Source organism: Scyliorhinus torazame, chromosome 30 (genome assembly GCF_047496885.1).
Source record: "Scyliorhinus torazame isolate Kashiwa2021f chromosome 30, sScyTor2.1, whole genome shotgun sequence".
Taxonomy (NCBI): Eukaryota; Metazoa; Chordata; class Chondrichthyes; order Carcharhiniformes; family Scyliorhinidae; genus Scyliorhinus; species Scyliorhinus torazame.
This window is the reverse complement of record NC_092736.1, coordinates 11,482,152-11,500,519: the sequence shown is the minus strand read 5'-3', so window position 1 is coordinate 11,500,519 and position 18,368 is coordinate 11,482,152. Positions and strand designations below refer to the sequence as shown.

At 53.2% G+C, this 18,368-nt stretch overlaps 1 protein-coding gene and 1 long non-coding RNA gene across 2 annotated transcripts in view; one reads left to right on the top strand and one right to left on the bottom strand.

Moving 5' to 3' along the window:
• LOC140404375 (sorbitol dehydrogenase-like) overlaps positions 1-4,703 on the bottom strand; it is a 151,772-nt gene extending 147,069 nt beyond the window's left edge. The window contains exon 1 of the mRNA XM_072492814.1: positions 4,550-4,703. The gene's annotated coding sequence lies outside the window, so the exon portion shown is untranslated. The remainder of the gene's footprint in view (positions 1-4,549) is intronic.
• Positions 2,165-18,368, top strand: part of LOC140404377 (uncharacterized) — a 32,329-nt gene continuing 16,125 nt past the window's right edge. Inside the window, exons 1-2 of the long non-coding RNA XR_011938496.1 lie at positions 2,165-2,307; positions 6,607-6,834. This is a non-coding gene — a long non-coding RNA (uncharacterized lncRNA). The remainder of the gene's footprint in view (positions 2,308-6,606; positions 6,835-18,368) is intronic.

The following is an 18,368-nucleotide window of genomic DNA, read 5'->3' as shown; positions in this document are numbered from 1 at the left end:
TTCTATGATAAAATGTCAACCATTTCATGCTTTTGAGTTATATTTACTGCTATTTATTGAGGCTTTATTTGTAGCTTGGCCAACAAAATAATCAGGGGATTGAGAAACTGGTATTAAAAAGTCAGCATGAATTGCTAAAAGGGTCACGTTTAAACAACCCAAACAATTTATTTTTTGAAGAGGTAACAGAAAGAGTAGCCCAATGCAGTGGGTGTGATGCACACAGACCTTTGATCTGATGTCACATAAACAAAGGGTCGTGGGTGTGGAGTGTAGAGCCAAGTAAAATAAATTGATAGATGGCTACAAAACAGAATGCAGAGGATAGGGGCAGTAGAAACTGTGGGCAGTTTCTTGGACCAGACGAAAGTCGGAAGGGATGACCCCAGATATCTGTGCTAAAATCACTCTGCTCGCGATGTACAAAAACGAAGCTGGGGGATTAAACTAAAATGCAGTAAGACACAGGCAAATTTTCAGTGGGCAGATAGATGGCAAATTAAATTAAATATGGCAAAGTATGAGATGATTGATTTCATTGTTGGAAGGCAAGGAGCCAAATCAGGCGAAGGGACGACAGATACATAAATCGCTAAAAGTGGCAGAGTGCATATGTTTAAAAAGCTTCTCGGTTATCAAGCCTCTTCAGTAGCGCACAACTGGAGACCAGACGAGTGTGGCCTTTTTCGTCTGTCCAATTTCAAAACAAAATCATGGACGGACAATCACGGGGTGTAAATGGCGCTGGCAGGAGCAACATTAGTTGCTCATCCCTAATTGCCCTTGAACTGAGTGGCTTACTCGGCCATTTCAGAGGGCTATTAAGATTCAACCACACTGCTGTGGGTCTGGAGTCACAGGTAGGCCATCCCGAGTAAGGGTGGCAGATGTCCTTCCCTAAAGGACATAATGAACCAGGTGGGCTTTTATGACAATCGACAATGGCTTCATGGTCATCATCAGACTTTCAATTCCAGATTTTTTTATTGAGTTAAAATGCCACCACCAGCCCCGGTGGGATTCGAACCCGGGTCCCCAGAGCATTACCCTGGGTCTCTGGATTACGAGTCCAGCAACAAAACTTCTAACACAAAAATCTAACACAAGTTGCTGGTAATTGAAAGGTAGACAGTTAAGCATCTTTTCAGGACTAAGGAATGTAAAAACAAGAGGCTGGATTCACCGATTTGGAGACAACATCCTGACGCCAGCGTTGGAACGCTGGTGTTTCACGACGGCAAAACGGCACAAAACGGCAGCATGATCCTCCGTCTGGTGGGGGGCTAGCAGGCACGCAGCCTAGAGCACCCGGCTCTGGCTGCCGATATGGCCGGAGAATTGCCGGGTCCGTGGCCGCGCATGCCGGCCGCTTGCAGCGGTCGTGCCGTGCAACATGGCGCCGGCTGCACGCAGACCCAGCCTGCCAAACAGTGTCCCCCTTTGGCCAGGCTCGCCACCCTCGCCACCCCAGCATCGCCCCCTGCCAGTGCCCTCAGCCCCTACCCGCGGACCGGCTCTCCCCCGACTGGGGCGGTGCTGGACTCAGTCCGCAGCCGCCACGCCGAGTTCCCTAACAAAAATAGCACGAGTGACCCACGACATCGGGGACTTGGCCCATCGGGACATCAGGGGGAGGGCCTCAGGTAACGCCCAGAGGCCGCCCATACGGCGTGCGCCGTACTCCTAGAGTACGCCGTTTTGGAGGGGGCGGAGCATCGCAAAAGCAGCATCTCCCCCCCAATTTCGGCGCCAACGTGGATTCTCCGGCCGATCGCCGAACGCGATTTCGGTGTCAAAGCCCGGAGAATCCCGCCCAAGGCCTCCAAGTGGGGCAAGCCAGGGGTGTTAATTAGGGACAAAAAACAGAAAGTACTGATCAATCTCAGCAGATCTGGCAACATCTATGGAGAGAGAAGAGAGCTAATGTTTCAAGTCTGGATGACTTTGTCAAAGCTTTGATTGGCTTATTCTCCACAGGTGCTGCCAGACCTGCTGAGATGACCAATATTTCCTGTTTTTGTTTCAGATTCCAGTGTCCGCAGTAATTTCCTTTTATGTCCGTGTTAATTAGGGCAGTTAGTAACAGGCTAAGTCTGGTCCACAAAACTGGAGAGGCGCAGACTATAAAAACCAGCCTCAGAAGTGCGAGCTGCAGGGAGTGAGACTCTGGAGCTTAGGGAAGTGGGGAAGGGACGTATTGCTTTGTCTTGTTTCCCTTACTACAGTGGGTGCAGGGGGATGACAAGGTGGGAGATAAGTTGCAGCATCCTACAAACATCGAGTGAACAGGCCGGTGTAATATCGCAGGTAAGTGTTTGGTAGGTGAGTATTTCTCCCTTCTAAGAAGAGATCGTACTTGCTTTGAAATTGGAGGCTAGGTTGAAAAGGTTTGTGCGAAAACTAAAGATCAGTAGTAAAATTAAAAACAAATTGGAAATCTAATTATATAAAATAGGTATGGAGGGTTAGGTGATGTGTTGTAGCTGCAGAATGTGGGAGATGGTGGACCCCATTGCGGGTCATGACGACCACATCTGCAGCAAGTGTTGGTTGCTCGAGGAGCTTTGGCTCAGAGTTAATGAGCTGGAGTTTGAGTTTCAGACATTGAGACACATCAGGGAGGGGTGAGTTATCTGGATGCAGTGTTTCAGGAGGCAGTCACACACCCCTTAGATAAACTACCTTGAATCTGTTCAGGGGTCAGGGTACAGGAGGGTGTGACTACACGTGAGGCAGGTGGAGGAATCCAAGGGGTAGCACTGCAGGAGCCCCAGCATCCCCCCCCCCCCCTTGTCCAACAGATTCAAGATTCTTGCTCCCCATGTGGACAAGAGCGAGGACTGTCGGGAGGATGAGCAAACTGACCACAGCATCGTGCTACAAGGAGCCAATCAAGTCGGGGGAGAAAAGAGAAACGTAGTCACCTTCAGGGACAATATAGTTAGGGGAATAGACACTGTTCTCTGTAGCCAATAGAGGAAATAGAGAGGGTTTTAAACTAAATAGAGGGAGGCAAAAGGACATGACAGCATTACAAGGCAGCTATTTAGGTAATGATCCCGGAGTGTGACAGGAAGGGACAGGAAGGGACAAAAGGGGGAAAAAAATGGAAATTAATGGCTCTTTACTTAAAAGAATGTAGCATTCAGCACAAAATAAATAAATTAATGGCACAAATTGAGGTGAATGGGTTTGATCTTACAGCCATTACCGTGACGCGGTTAAAGGGAGATCAAAACAGAGAACTAAATGTTCAGGGGTATGTGACTTTTCATAAGTTACAGGCAGGAAGGAGACGGTCGTGGGGTAGCTGTGTTAATATAAGACAGAATAAGTACAGTAGCAAGAAATGATCTTGGAATCGGAAGATGTAGAATCCATATGGGTGGAGATCAGAAATAACAAGAGGAAGACTTTGGTGTGAGTAGCCTATAACCCCCCCCCCCCGAAAGGTAGCTATTCTGTCGGACGGAGAATAAATCAGGAGGTAATAAATACATGTAAAAAAAGGCAGTACTTAAATCAGGGGCAATTTAATCTTCATGTAGATTGGGGAAAATCAAATTGGCAGAGGTAGCCATTGTCATAATATGCACCAGTATATTATGGTGCAGACACACACACACACACTGATGGACATGCAGTGGGACCAATCAGCATACACAACACCGCAGCCAATCACCAGTGAGAGCACACGTACTATAAAGACAGGGGACAGGAGAGTTCCCGCTCATTCTAGTAGCAGCCAGCTCGGAGCACAGAGCTCACAGCCGGCAACACAGACATTCACCATGTGCTGAGTGCATCACCTGGTTAGGACTAGGCAAGGGTCAACAGTTAAAGCTGGTATTACATTTACCCACAGTTCAAGTATGTTAATATAGTTAACCTTATAATAAAATAGAGTTGCACCACTTCCAGTGTTGGTGACCTGCTTGTGATCCAGAACACCCAACACATCAGCCATGAAGAAGAATTCATAGAGTGCACTCGGGGATATTTCCTCATAATAATTTTTATTAGTGTCACAGATAGGCTTACATTAACACTGCAATGAAGTTACTGTGAAAATCCCCTCGTCGCCACATTCCGGCGCCTGTTCGGGTACACGGAGGGAGAATTCAGAATGTCCAATTCACCTAACATGCACGTTTTTCGGGACTTGTGGGAGGAAATTGGAGCTCCCGGAGGAAACCCACGCAGACACGGGGGAGAACGTACAGACTCCCCACTGACAGTGACCCAAGCCGGGAATCAAACCCGGGTCCCTGGCGCTGTGAAGCAACAGTGCTAACCACTGTGCTACCGTGCCACCCAGCACAAAGAATACATTGTGGATCCAACCAGGGGTCAGGCTATTTTGGATCCGGCAATGTGTAATGAGGCAGGTTTAATAAACAATCGCAGAGTAAAAGATCTGCTAGGAAGTTTCAAACAATCTTTTAAGATCCATCGTCACGCCTTGATGGTGTTTACTTCGCTCACTCGTCAAAACGCTCGTGAGAGTCTCAGCCGTGGAGTGGTCGGAGAGAGAGAATCCACCTCTTACCTCCAGAAGATCCCCGAGAAGTTTCAGAATCAGTCGACAGATGTAGGCTCAAATTCTTTTTGGTTTCGTCTCTCCCAGAGAAGGGGAAACTTTATTCCACTAAAAAGCACAAAGAGTTCTTGAAAAGTAAAAGGCCCATGGGGCCCGGAAAAAAAGGGCAAAAGGTCAGCCTTCCAGCGGGAGCCGCCTCATGCACGCCCTCCGCTTACAGCGGAAGTCTCCCGCCGAGTGAACCTTGGGAACCGGTTTGGAATCCCGCCCCTGGTGACTGCAGTATATTGGACTCAGCCAAGGCCTCAGGTATTTAAAAATGACATCTAATTTGCAACTGCAGGTCAAGTGGGGCTGGAACTGACTGTGTACTAACCCAGGGTGTCATGACACAATTAAAATTGTAATTATACATTTTTTTCTTCATCTGAATTGAATCTTTGTGGAAGGAATAGAGGATGAAATTTGAGAGTGTGAGACATTGCATTTTTAAACCTCCAAGCAAGTGTGGAAGTGTCAGTAACCTTCCTTATTTTAAAACTCACAAAAAGTTTGCTGCTGGAATTATTAACTTGGGACAATTACTTTGAAGCAAAGAAAATACACATACCTCACCATTCAAAACATATTGATCATAGATAATAACAATAAGCATAATTTCTGTCTGTGACAATGGGTCAGTTTGGTGGAATGCTATAGATTCCATATCATTCTGTACAATTATGCCCCAGAATCCCTACAGGAGCACTGTGCGCTGCTCCGGCACCGAAGGCCGGCCCTACAGGGGCCCGGCACGGAGGAACATAGGCCCCCACCCCGGAATGAGCATGCCCACCGATCGGTAGCTCCCGATCGCGGGCCTGACCACTGTGAAGGTCCCCCAGGAGTCGGATCCCCCCCCCCCCCCCCACCAGGATGGCCCCCGCAGCCAGAACACCGAGGTCTCACTCCGCGGAACATATGTAAACCACGCCGTCGGGACTCGGCGGTCACTCGGCCCATCGAGCGTGGAGAATCGCCGCGGGGGCCGCTTTCAATGGCCCCCGACCCCAGCGCCGCGGTGACCGTGCGGGCGCGATGGGCGCTGATTCTCCAGTCGTCGGAGAATCGGCGGCCCAGCGTGGCGGGATTCCTGCCCCCCCCCCCCCCCCGCCCCCCCCCCCCGCCGGTTCTCCGAACTGGTGCGGGCACGGAGAACCCCGGCCCACGTCTTTGGACTGTGGGAGGAAACTGGAGCGCCCGGAGGAAACCCACGCAGACACGGGGAGAACGTGCAGACTCCGCACAGTCAACCAAGACCGGAATTGAACCCGGGTCCCTGGCGCTGTGAGGCAGCAGTGCTGACCACTGTGCCACCCTGCCGCTCAATGTAAAACTGCAAATATTCCTTTTAATGAATGGTAAAGTGGCAGTACCAAACCAAAAGGTAATGTCATCACAAAGACCTTTTAACAATTCAAAGAACATTTTCCTATTGAGCTTCCTGTTAATAAAACTTCATTTTACAATGACCATTCTTGCCATCCTTGTGCAAACATTGGGTTATCAGGTGTGTAATGTACCACTTAGAGCTTGTATAATTCTGGGTGCAGCCCTGGAAATTTGTACTGAGGGACTTCAGGTATGTTCTCAAAATTATTCAATGATTCTGGCATCCAGTTTCCTGGTGGCACTCAGTGTAATTATGCCTTTAGCACTGTTGCTTCACAGCGCCAGGATTCCAGGTTCGATTCCCGGCTTGGGTCCCTGTCTGTGCGGAGTCTGTACATTCTCCCCGTGTGCACGTGGGTTTCCTCCGGGTGCTCCGGTTTCCTCCCACAAGTCCCGAAAGACATGCTTGTTAGGTGAATTGGACATTCCAAATTCTCCCTCAGTGCACACGGACAGGCGCCGTAATGTGGCAACACGGGGCTTTTCGCAGTAACTTCATTGCAGTGTTAATGTAAGCCGACTTGTGAGAATAATAAAGATTATTATTATTAGATTATTACTATTATTTGGGGGCAGGGAGTATTTCCTCCTACATTTTATTTTTATCCCCCTTTTTAACGTCTTTTCTTTTCCAGACTTTCCCTTTTCACCTACTTTCTGACAACCAGCCTTCTGAAGCTGCCAATCATCTGTGGTTCTTTGGAGAAGTTTTACAGAGGAAGAGGCAGTCTGTGCTGATTTTACGGTCACCATGCCATCTTAGTAGCGGTCTTAAAGAGTGTATTCACAGACATCTCCAGCGCCATCTATCATCAGTGCTACAGCTCCAATTCAGAGGAGTTTTACCTAGCTGGAAGAGCACGGTAGACAACAATCCTCACCCCAAAAAAAACAATTTCAGCGCGTCTCCCGTTCTTGCTCCTTTTCGACTGCCAGCATTTGGCTGAAGTGCCACAAAACAGGATAGTGAAGTAGGGGTTTCCGATGAGAGCCATGTCTAATTTGCAAGACACTGTTCTGTGAGGTACCAGTGATCGAGATGTACACCAATGCCTGGCTAACCAGGAATCGAGCGGTCTATCCAGCAGCCATTGCTCACATGGATGTGGCCATTCAGCCCTCCTGGGCCTGCTCCACTACCCAGTTAGGTTTAAATGCACCGCCACTCCATTTTCCTGCCTTTATTCCATATCCCTTGATACCCTCGTGCAAAAATAATTTCAATCTCAGTCTTGAAGGGGTCACTGCAGGTTGGTCAAAGAATAGGAGAGTGAAGGGATTTTTATTTCAGACTGGGGGGGGGGGGGAAATAAGAGACCACTTAAATGATATAAAGTGTCAGGATAAAATAGTTACCATGAGTGACAAGAGAGGTTATGAGTTATTTCTGTCGACAAAAGGTTTTTAGAGCTTCGCCACCGGATCTGGTTGAAGTGGATAAGACCATACGACATCGGAGCAGAATTAGGCTCATCGAGTCTGCTCCACCATTCAATCATGGCTGATATGTTTCTCATCACCATTCTCCTGCCCTCTCCCCATGATCCCTGATCCCCTTATTAATCAAGAACCTATCTATCTCTGTCTTAAAGACACTCAGTGCTTTGGCCTCCACAGCCTTCTGTGACAAAGAGTTCCACAGATTCACCACCCTCTGGCTGAAGAAATTCCTCCTCATCTCTGTTTTAAAGGATCGTCTCTTCAGTCTGAGATTGTGTCCTCTGCTTCTAGGTTTTCCTACAAGTGGAAACATCCTCTCCACGTCTACTCTATCCAGGCCTCGCAGTATCAAGTAAGTTTCAATAAGATCCCCCCCTCCTCCTTCTCAACTCCAACGAGTACAGAGCCAGAGTCCTCAACCGTTCCTCATACGACAAGCTCTTCATTCCAGAGATCATTCTTGTGAACCTCCCCTGGACCCTTTCCAAGGCCAGCACATCATTCCTTAGATACGGGGCCCAAAACTGCTCACAATACTCCAAATGGGACTTCCGGTTGCGGCGATGCGGAGCTAAGTCGCACATTCGGTGGCTCCTGCAAAAACGGACTTTTGGGCTCTTTTCAGGGCCCCTAACGGCACTTTTTCGACGTTTCCCAGTGTGGGAAGGAGTCTATAACAGCTCCCCGTCAGCATATGGCTTTAACTAGGAGCGGGGGTGACAAAAAAGGTGGTGGTGGACCCGAAGAAGGTGCGAGGGAAGAAGGACAAAATGGCGGCGGGCGGAGACCAGGCAGCGTGGAGGCAGTGGGCGGAGGAGCAGCAGGAGGGTATCCAGCGCTGCCTCAGAGAGATTAAAACGGACCTGCTAGAGCCAATGAAGGCTTCTATTGATAAGCTGCTGGAGACACAGACGGCCCAGGGGGTGACGATCCGCGAGGCTCGACAAAAGATCTCTGACAATGAGGACGAGATCTTAGGCCTGGCGGTAAAGATGGAGGCGCACGAGGCGCTCCACAAGAAATGGCAGGAGCGGTTCGAAGAGATGGAGAATCGGTTGAGGCGGAAGAATCTGCGGATTCTGGGCCTCCCGGAGGGGCCGGACGTGGGGGCCTATGTGGTCACCATGTTAAACTCGCTGATGGGAGCGGGGTCCTTCCAGGGGCCCCTGGAGCTGGAAGGGGCCCATAGAGGGCTGGCGAGGAGGCCCAAGGCTAACGAGCCTCTGCGGGCGGTGCTGGTGAGGCTCCATCGGTTCGTCGATCGGGAGTGTGTGCTCAGGTGGGCCAAGGAGAGGAGCAGCAGGTGGGAGAACGCGGAGGTTCGAATATACCAAGACTGGAGTGCGGAGGTGGCGAAGAGGAGGGCCGGGTACAATCGAGCGAAGGCGGTGCTGCACAGGAAGGGGGTGAAGTTTGGCATGTTGCAGCCGGCGCGACTGTGGGTCACCTACAAGGACCGGCACCATTATTTTGAGTCTCCGGAGGAGGCGTGGGCCTTTGTTCAGGCCGAGAAGTTGGACACAGATTGAGGGTCGGGATGGGCGATTGGGGACTGCGGTTGATATGTTATGTTTATTTTTGTTTCGAGGGGGGGCCTTTGTATTGCTCCGGATGTCTTTTTTCTGTGTTTTTCTCTTTTGGGTCGGTGAGGGTGGCTGGGGCGGGTTGGGCACTGTTTTGGTTGGGTTGGTCGGGGGGGCTCTTGGAGGGGGGTAGGTAAACGGAACGGGGGGGTGGACGGCGGTAAGATGGGGCCCCGCGGGGAGGGGGAGGCCCGAGTCAGGGGTGAGGGGACCGGGCCTGTAAAAGGAGCTGCGTCAGAGGTGGCGGGGCCGGGTAGGTGGAAAGCGCGGGCTTTTTCCCGTGCTGAAGACTGGAGGGGGAGGGGCCAGGGTGGGGAAGCGAGGGTTGTTTCCCGTGCTTAGAACGGAAGGGGGAGGGGGAGAGCCTATGGATGGGGACGAGAGAGGAGGGTGTGCCACACAATGGGAGTAGTCGAAGGAGAGGCGGGAGTGGCCGGGGTCAGCAGGAGTCAGCTGGCTTACGGACGTGCAAATGGGGGGAGTAAATCAGCTAGGATGGGTCCTAGCCCAAGAGGTGGGGTGGGGGGAATCGAGTTGCTGCTGCTATGGTCAAGAAGGAGCTGGAGCGAGTGGGGGGGGGGGGTTAAGGCGGGGGTATGCCGCTGTGGGGAACGGGCCGGGTGTGGGGTGCGGGCGCGTGGCTGGCCGAGGAGGGGTTATGGCTAGTCGGCGGGGGAGTGGGGCGGGTAGCCCCCTGATCTGGCTGATAACCTGGAATGTAAGGGGACTGAATGGGCCGGTTAAGCGGGCCCACGTGTTCGCGCACCTGAAGGGGCTCAAGGCAGATGTGGTTATGCTCCAGGAGACACACCTGAAGGTGGCAGACCAGGTAAGACTGAGGAAAGGGTGGGTAGGTCAGGTGTTTCACTCGGGGCTGGATGCCAAAAATCAAGGCGATCTTGGTGGGAAAGAAGGTGTCATTCGAGGCGTCGAGCATTGTGGCAGATAATGGCGGTAGGTACATAATGGTAAGTGGTAAGTTGCAGGGAGAGAGGGTGGTACTGGTCAATGTGTATGCCCCGAACTGGGACGATGCGGGTTTTATGCGGCGTATGTTGGGTCGGATCCCAGACTTGGAAGTGGGGGGTCTGATAATGGGGGGAGACTTTAACACGGTGCTGGATCCGGCACTGGATCGCTCCAGGTCTAGGACGGATAGGAAGCCGGCAGCGGCTAGAGTGTTGAGGGGATTTATGGACCAGATGGGAGGGGTGGACCCTTGGAGATTTGCAAGGCCGGGGGCTAGGGAATTTTCATTCTTCTCACATGTCCATAAGGCTTATTCCCGAATCGACTTTTTCATTTTGAGTAGGGCGCTGATAGCGAGATTAGAAGATACTGAGTATTTGGCAATAGCCATTTCGGACCACGCCCCGCATTGGGTGGACTTGGAGATGGGGGAGGAGAGGGACCAGTGCCTGCTGTGGCGCTTGGAGGTGGGGCTGTTGGCGGACGAGGAGGTGAGCGAGAGGGTCCGAGGAAGTATAGAGAGGTACTTGGAGACCAACGACAACGGGGAGGTCCGAGTGGGGATGATATGGGAGGCACTGAAGGCGGTGGTGAGGGGAGAGCTGATCTCCATTAGGGCCTACAAGGAGCGGAGGGAGCGGGGGGAGAGGGAGAGGCTGGTGGGGGAGATGGTGAGGGTAGACAGGAGGTATGCGGAGGAGCCCGAGGAAGGATTGTTGAGGATGAGGCGTAGCCTCCAGGCCGAATTTGACCAGTTGACCACCAGGAAGGCAGAGGTGCAGTGGAGGAAGGCCTAGGGGGCAATTTACGAGTATGGGTAAAAGGCAAGCCGGATGCTGGCGCATCAGCTTCGGAAGCGGGACGCAGCTAGGGAGATCGAGGGAGTCAAGGACAGGGGAGGGAGTGTGGTGCGGAATGGGGTTGGCATCAATGGGGTCCTCAGGGACATTTACGAGGAATTGTACCGATCCGAGCCCCCACGGGAGGAGGGAGGGATGGGCCGCTTCCTGGACCAATTGAGATTTCCAAAGGTGGAAGAGGGACTGGTGGCGGGATTGGGGGCCCCGATTGGGCTGGAGGAGCTGATCAAAGGGATAGGAAGCATGCAGGCGGGGAAGGCACCGGGGCCGGACGGTTTCCCGGTCGTATTCTATAAAAAATATATGGACCTGTTGGGCCCGCTGTAAGTCAGGACCATTAATGAGGCAAGGGACCCCCTCCCTTGTCCCCGACGATGTACCGGGCACTGATCTCCTTCATCCTGAAGTGGGACAAGGATCCCCTGCAATGTGGGTCTTACAGACCGATTTCCTTGCTAAATGTAGATGCCAAGGTGCTGGCGAAGGTCTTAGCCACGAGGGTTGAGGATTGTGTGCCGCAGATCATCCATGAAGACCAGACGGGGTTTGTGAAGGGGAGACAGTTGAACGCGAATTTGCGGAGGCTTTTGAACGTTATCATGATGCCGGCGAGGGAGGGGGAGGCGGAGATAGTGGTGGCGATGGACGCTGAGAAAGCCTTCGATAGGGTAGAGTGGGGGTACCTGTGGGAGGTGCTGAAGAGGTTCGGGTTTGGGGAGGGGTTTGTCAGGTGGGTTAGGCTGTTGTATGAGGTCCCGATGGCGAGTGTGGCCACAAACAGGAGGAGGTCCGAGTACTTTCGGTTGCACCGAGGGACGAGACAGGGGTGTCCCTTGTCCCCCCTGCTCTTCGCACTGGCGATGAACGCCTGGCTATGGCACTGAGGGAGTCAAGGAACTGGAGGGGGTTGGTGCGGGGTGGGGAGGACCATAGGGTGTCGCTTTATGCGGACGACTTGCTGCTATATGTGGCGGACCCGGTGGGAGGAATGCCAGAGGTAATGAGGATTCTTAGGGAATTCGGGGACTTTTCGGGGTACAAGCTCAACATGGGGAAGAGCGAGCTGTTCGTAGTTAATTCAGGGGACCAAGAGAGGGGGATTGGCGAGCTCCCACTTAAAAAGGCGGCGAGGAGCTTCAGGTATTTGGGGGTCCAGGTGGCCAGGAGCTGGGGGTTCCTGCATATGCTTAATTTTACAAGGCTGGTGGAGAAAATGGAGGAGGAGTTCAAGAGGTGGGACGCGTTGCCGCTGTCCTTGGCGGGTAGGGTGCAGTCAATCAAAATGACGGTGCTCCCAAGGTTTTTGTTCCTGTTCCAGTGCCTCCCCGTGTTTATCCCGAAGGCTTTTTTCAGGCGGGTTAACAGGAGTATAATGGGGTTTGTGTGGGCGCGAGGGACTCCGAGGGTGAGAAGGGTGTTCCTGGAGCGGAGTAGAGATAGGGGGGGGACTGGCGCTGCCCAACCTCTGTGGGTACTACTGGGCCGCCAATGCGACGATGGTGCGCAAGTGGGTGATGGAGGGGGAGGGGGCTGCATGGCAGAGGCTGGAGACGGCGCATTGTGTGGGTACGAGTCTGGGGGCGCTGGCAACGGCGCCGCTGCTGCTCCCTCCAAGGAGATATACCACGAGCCCGGTGGTGTTGGCTTCCCTCAATATTTGGAGGAGGCACAGGGGGTAAGTTGGGGCCTCGGCGTGGACCCTATTACGGGGGAACCACCGGTTCGCCCCAGGAAGAACGGGTGGAGGGTTTTCGGGGTGGCAATGGGCAGGGATACGAAAGTTGGGGGACCTGTTTGTGGACGGGAAGTTCGCGAGCCTGGGTGAGCTGGATGAGAAGTACGGGCTCCCCCCCGGGGAACACCTTCAGGTACTTACAGGTAAGGGCATTTGCCAGACGGCAGGTAGTGGAATTCCTGCGGCTACTGCCACACACAGTACAGGACAGGGTGCGCTCGGGGGGGTGGGTGGGAGTGGGGAAGATCTCGGAAACTTACCAGGTGATGCAGGAGGAGGAGGAGGCCTCGGTGGTGGAGGTAAAGGTAAGTGGGAGGAGGAGTTGGGAGAGGAAATTGAGGAAGGGACGTGGGCAGATGCCCTGGGGAGGGTGAACTCTTCCTCATCGTGCGCGAGGTTCAGCCTCATACAATTTAAGGTGCTGCACAGGGCACACATAACCGGGACAAGGATGAGCCGGTTCTTTGGGGGTGAGGACAGGTGTGTTAGGTGCTCAGGGAGCCCAGCAAATCACACCCATATGTTCTGGGCATGCCCAGCGCTGGAGGAATTTTGGAAGGGCGTAGCGAGGATGGTGTCGAGGGTGGTAGGATCCAGGGTCAAACCGGGCTGAGGGCTCGCAATATTTGGGGTGGCAGAGGAGCCGGGAGTGCAGGAGGCGAAAGAGGCCGGTGTTCTGGCCTTTGCGACCCTGGTAGCCCGGCGAAGGATTCTTCTTCAGTGGAAGGATGCGAGGCCCCCAAGCGTGGAATCCTGGATCAGCGATATGGCAGGGTTCATTAAATTGGAGAGGGTGAAATTCGCCTTGAGAGGGTCAGTACAAGGGTTCTTTAGGCGGTGGCAACCGTTCTTAGACTTCCTGGCAGAACGGTAGACATTGATCAATGGCAGCAGCAACTCGGGGGTGGGGGTTACTTTACTTTATTTCTGTTTCTGTAATTTACACTGGAGGGTCCAGGGGAATGTATATACCAGTTGTGTTAAGCCGGGGTGTTAATGTTAATTTATTATTTATGTACAGGGGGGAGGGGGGTAGGGAGGGTTGCTTTTCTAGATTGTGGGGCGTCATTCTCCGACCCCCCGCCGGGTCGGAGAATGGCCGTTGGCCGCCGTGAATCCCGCCCCCGCCCCCGCCGAAGTCTCCACTCCCGGAGATTGGGCGGGGGCGGGAATCCGGCCGCGCCGGTTGGCGGGACCCCCCATTGGATTCTCCAGCCCGGATGGGCCGAAGTCCCGCCCAGGAATTGCCTGTCCCGCCGGTGTAAATTAAACCTGGTATTTACCGGCGGGACCAGGCGGCGTGGGCGGGCTCCGGGGTCCTGGGGGGGGCGCGGGGCGATCTGACCCCGGGGGGTGCCCCCACGGTGGCCTGGCCCGCGATCGGGGCCCACCGATTCGCGGGCGGGCCTGTGCCGTGGGGGCACTCTTTCCCTTCCGCCTCCGCCACGGCCTCCACCATGGCGGAGGCGGAAGAGACTCTCCCCACTGTGCATGCGCGGGAAACTGACAGCGGCTGCTGACGCTCCCGCGCATGCGCTGGGAAACTGACAGCGGCCGCTGACGCTCCCGCGCATGCGCCGCATTTCCGCGCCAGCTGGCGGGGCGGAAATCCCTCCGGCGTCGGCCTAGCCCCTCAATGTTGGGGCTAGGCCGCCAAAGATGCGGAGCATTCCGCACCTTTGGGCCGGCGCGATGCCCGTCTGATTGGCGCCGGCTTTGGCGCCAGTCGGCGGGCATCCCGCCGTTGGGGGAGAATTTCGCCCGTGTTTTGTACTTAACACTGTTGGGTTCCTTTTTTTTTCTCATTAAAACATTTTTTTTTTAATAAAAAAAACAATACTCCAAATGGGGTATTGGATGGAGTACACCAAACCTTTTAAGGGAAAATTGAATATATATTTAAAGTCAAAAACGATGCAGGGCTATGGAGGGAGAAAGGGGAAGTGTAATTTGTCTTAGATTGCTCTAGTAAAGGGCCAGCATTGACATGATGGGTTGAATAGGCTTCCTCTATAGTTCAGTTCAATTTAGTAAGAGACAATTTCAAAACTGGGGCGTCATTCTCCGACCCCCCGCCGGGTCGGAGAATGGCCGTTGGCCGCCGTGAATCCCGCCCCCGCCCCCGCCGAAGTCTCCGCTCCCGGAGATTGGGCGGGGGCGGGAATCCAGCCGCGCCGGTTGGCGGGACCCCCCGCTGGATTCTCCGGCCCGGATGGGCCGAAGTCCCGCCCAGGAATTGCCTGTCCCGCCGGCGTAAATCAAACCTGGTATTTACCGGCGGGACCAGGCAGCGTGGGCGGGCTCCGGGGTCCTGGGGGGGGGCGCGGGGCGATCTGACCCCGGGGGGTGCCCCCACGGTGGCCTGGCCCGCGATCGGGGCCCACCGATCCGCGGGCGGGCCTGTGCCGCGGGGGCACTCTTCCCCTTCCGCCTCCGCTACGGCCTCCACCATGGCGGAGGCGGAAGAGACTCTCCCCACTGCGCATGCGCGGGAAACCTTCGGCGGCCGCTGACGCTCCCGCGCATGCGCCGCATTTCCGCGCCAGCTGGCGGGGCAACAAACGCCATTTCCGCCAGCTGGCGGGGCGGAAATCCCTCCGGCGTCGGCCTAGCCCCTCAATGTTGGGGCTAGGCCGCCAAAGATGCGGAGACTTCCGCACCTTTTTGCCGGCGCGATGCCCGTCTGATTTGCGCCGGCTTTGGCGCCAGTCGGCGGGCATCCCGCCGTTGGGGGAGAATTTCGCCCCTGATTCCTCAGGGGACTAACCAGTCCTGTTAGTAGTATCCGCCATGGCTTTGCAGGCACCAGTTTCGCCTCGGAGAAAGAAGGCTTCTGGTTCAAGTGCTGCCCCCAAAGGTAAGAGCACAAACTCCAGGCTGGCATTGTAACACTGAGGGAGTGCTGCATTGTTGAAGTGGTGACTTTTGGATGAGGTGTTGTGCCGAGGCCGTGTCCGGAAGGAAGAGGCCCCATGGCACAATCTGAAGAAGAGCAGGGGAGTTCCTCTCGGCGTCGCGGCTAACATCAAAGACTTATCTGATCAATATCAGATTGCTGTTTGTCTGCTTAATGGTCTTGTAGATTATGGCAGTGTTATAATCCGCACAAATCTTACCGGGTGGGAATAATGAAGTAGTCTGTGGACCTTGCAGAATACGCGCTCCCCCGATAAGGGAGCGGGGGACATCTAACAATGTCTGGCCATGTATAAATTGAATCGGCCGGTAAGGTACCGTGGAGAAGATCCAGTAGGGGCTATAAGAAACAAACATGTTAAATGCTCACCTACTGATATTGTCAGCAGTAACTCTGCACAATATTTTTCACATTCTTTCTTTCTGCTTTTGGTTACTTTGCTGCTGAAAATTGAGCACGAAATCTGGAAGGACTCCTAGATATTCACATTTTATCAGTTACTGAACAACAATGGTTCGACATTTGAGTCACTGGTTGTGCCTTTGTGCACCTCCGTATGTATAAGCTTTTAGATTTTACCGCATGTGTCTAAGTGTGATACCCGTCACTATCTGCATCTCTTACAATGGTTTTCTTGGCAGGTTTCTACGCTCACCTATAATTACTGGAATAAAGTGCATCGAGTTGGCCAACTGCAAGCTCCCTCTTGGCTTTTTAACGGAGAAAACCATTCTCGCACTGCCCTCGTGTGGCAGTTCCACTCATTTCTTTATGCTGTTGGGCCCACAAAACCTGGACTGAGACCTCAGTGCAACACTGTGGGGCTGTCCTGATGAGGGGGGGTCTTATTGAAACTTACAGGATACTGCGAGGCCTGGATAGAGTGGGCGTGGAGAGGATGTTTCCACTTGTAGGAAAAACTAGAACCCTAGGGCACAGCCACAGACTAAAGGGACGATCCTTTAAAACAGAGATGAGGAGGAATTTCTTCAGCCAGAGGGTGGTGAATCTGTGGAACTCTTTGCCGCAGAAGGCTGTGGAGGACAAATCACTGAGTGTCTTTAAGACAGAGATAGATAGGTTCTTGATCAATATGGGGAGAAGGCAGGAGGATGGGGATGTGAAAAATATCAGCCGAGTGGCCAAATTCTGCTCCTATGTCGTATGGTCTTATGTTCTGTTTTTGAATGAGATGCTAAATGAAGGCTCTGCTTGCCCTCTCAGATAAACATAAACAATCCCTCAGTTTGGAGAGCAAGGGACTGTAAACTCCGGCAGGGTATAAATCGGTCCTCCTCACAGGGTGGACTTGTTTCCAATCGGAGTTTACGTTGCAAGGTTCTGTTGAGAGTATATCCATGACAAAGATTTGGAGATCAGTCACTGTTTATTCCATTTTCCAAAAATGCGCCACAGTGCTTGAACCAGTGAGTTACAATCCAGTTAGTCTGTTTCCCGAGGAATAATGCTGGAAACTTTAAATAAAAATTGAATTGAGAAATGTACATGATTAAATTGATAAATGGAATCAATCAATAAAAATGAAGGGAGCATAATTAGGAATAGCCAGCCAAATTTCAGACAGGAGGATTGTGTTCAACAAACCAACAGCGTTTGGACCCGGGCCCCCGGGAGGCCATATTCGTGGTGTTGGAGCAGCCGGGGTTGGAAATGGGGGCAGAGGCAGAGGTTGTAGCCTTCGCCTCGTTGATCGCCCGAAGGCGGATCCTGTTAGGGTGGAGATCAACCTCTCCACCCTGTGGAAGCTTCGAGAGTTTTCTGTGGAAAAGAAATGGCAGAGGCTTCGGTGGTACCAGGGCTCACTCCGCTAACTGCTGAGGTGTTTACAGGCATCTTAGCGGTGGAGCTGCAGAAATTACCCCGAGAGGTCTCAGAGGACCATGAGAAAGCGACTGGGGCTGCGACATCCTCGATTTGAGCGGCCTTGGATAAGGCGGAAGAGGTGGTGAAGGTGCAGAGTGGGGAGCTGAAAGAGGTGGAGCTAGTTCTGTCTCAGCAGAATGATCAGATCGCCTCCCTGATGGTGGAGATGGCAAGGGTGGCGGCTGATAACAAAATCCTAAGGGCCAGGGGTGGGCAACTTGGAAAATCAGTTCAGAATACAGAACTTGAGGGCGGTTGGGGTGCTGGAGGGCCCAAGTCCGACAAGTTTCCTGTCGCAGTTGTTTGTGAAAATGGTGGGGGAGGGGGAAATGGCATTCCCATCCTCGGTTGGGTCGAGCCCACAGGTGGTTGGGGCAGAAGCCACATGCGATCATCGTGCGTTTCCCCAGTATCCAGGGCAAAGAGTTTTACGGTGGGTAAAGAATCATCTTGATTGCAGATGGGAGGACCATGCGGTGAGAATCTATCAGGGTGTTGGCCAAAAGGCGTGCAGCATTTTACAAGGCCGAGGCTGCATTGTGTCGCAATAAGGTACAATTTGGCATGGTTTGCCCCGCGCGCCTCCATGTAACTTAAGAAAATAGTGACCGAGGACTTCCGGGTGCAGCGATGACCAGCTGAGTCGTACGTTTCGGCAGCTCCCGGTGGAACGGACTTTTGGGCTCTTAATAGGAGCCCCATCGGCAATTTTAACGGCAAATAACACTGTGCGGTAATCCAGAAGGGAAGCCCCCTGGACACGGATGGAAAAAAGAGAGGAAAGTAGCCGGATTGCGGTGGATCCTCTAGAGCAGCGGCCAGGAAGGCAGGCACAAAACAAGATGGCGTCGGAAGGAGGCAGTTTAATATGGGGCCTTGACCAACAAGAGTTCCTGCGGCGTTGCGTAGATGAACTCAAAAAGGAGATGAAGAAGGAGCTGTTGGCCCCGATATTACAAGCGATTGAGGGGCTAAAGGAGGAGCAAAAGACCCAGGAACAGGAGCTTCG